The following is a 1,196-nucleotide window of genomic DNA, read 5'->3' on the forward strand; positions in this document are numbered from 1 at the left end:
GAGAGAGAGACAGAGACAGAGACAGAGACAGAGACAGAGAGAGAGAGAGAGAGAGAGAGAGAGAGAGAGAGAGAGAGAGAGAGAGGACTTACCAGTTAACAGACTGTTGATGTCAAGCTGAACGTCGTCTGGATGTCTTCGATGAGGATCGTTGTGCCACTCGTCTCAATAGAGAAGTTTTGTAGTTTTATGGAGGAACGAAAGAACGCGGCTCTTCTCAGTAAAAGAAATGTCAATGTTGCTCCTTTCTGGTGGAATGACAGAGTGTGGCACTTTTCCTAAGGGAAGAATTAATGTTTCTGTCCTCTGGAGAAATGAGAGAGTGTGGCACTTCTGCTAAATGATGAAATTATGTTTCTCTTCTCTGAAGGAATGAGAGTGTGGCACTTTTTCTGTATGATAGAAAGCAGCACTGAACTGGGGGGAAGGCTGCACGATTTAGATGTCGCTCTACACAACACTGGTTTATAAAACTTATAGACTTTCGGGACATTCCACTGGAGGAGTGAATTGCGTATGATCAAAACCAATACTAGATCTAAATATAATACAAGAGCTGATTAATAATGTTCTGAGAAAATACTCTTTTTCCTGGAAAGAAGCCCCCTGTCGCTACTGAAATCGAAACTGAAACTGGGTGTAATCAACGGTACGACTTTAATAAATAGCTGAAAGACAGCAGTTAGTAAGAGCCAAGGAGTTGCAGTAGAAAGGCTGCTAAAAGGGTCAGGAGCGGCCAGGAGCCCAGGGGAGGGGGCAAAGGAGATGAAGGGGTGGTGGCACGCAGGGGACTTGATTTCCATTCTCGAGTGGCGGGGCGTTACCCACTGATCAGTGGGAGTTACCTCGTTATGTTTAGTAAATGTTTTACTGCTCTAGCAACTGCATAAGGTCATATGAGTTATTTCATAATAATTTTCAAAAATAGCATTTGTAAAGCGTATAACCCCTCTCAAAAGGCAAGCGCTATACGCTTTACACTATATTATTACCCCAGCAGCAGACCATACACACTCACGAACACATAACACGCACACATGTGCACACACATGTATGCCAAACACGCACACACACACACACACACACACACACACACACACACACACACACACACGCACGCACGCACGCACACACGCATCTACTTGCTTATCACACGCGCACGCTTACACGTCGTCACGAAATAAATGAGCATAAAA

The 1,196-nt window shown here is 44.4% G+C and overlaps 1 protein-coding gene across 2 annotated transcripts in view; it reads right to left on the bottom strand.

Annotated features, from left to right (window-relative positions):
- LOC101849487 overlaps positions 1 to 552 on the bottom strand; it is a 48,752-nt gene extending 48,200 nt beyond the window's left edge. The window contains exon 1 of one of the 2 annotated variants that reach the window (XM_013087193.2): positions 93 to 552. The gene's annotated coding sequence lies outside the window, so the exon portion shown is untranslated. The remainder of the gene's footprint in view (positions 1 to 92) is intronic. The other variant, XM_035972005.1, reaches the window with a different exon arrangement.
- Positions 553 to 1,196: the final 644 nt, after the last annotated feature.

This window comes from Aplysia californica, unplaced genomic scaffold (genome assembly GCF_000002075.1).
Source record: "Aplysia californica isolate F4 #8 unplaced genomic scaffold, AplCal3.0 scaffold00556, whole genome shotgun sequence".
NCBI lineage: Eukaryota > Metazoa > Mollusca > Gastropoda > Aplysiida > Aplysiidae > Aplysia > Aplysia californica.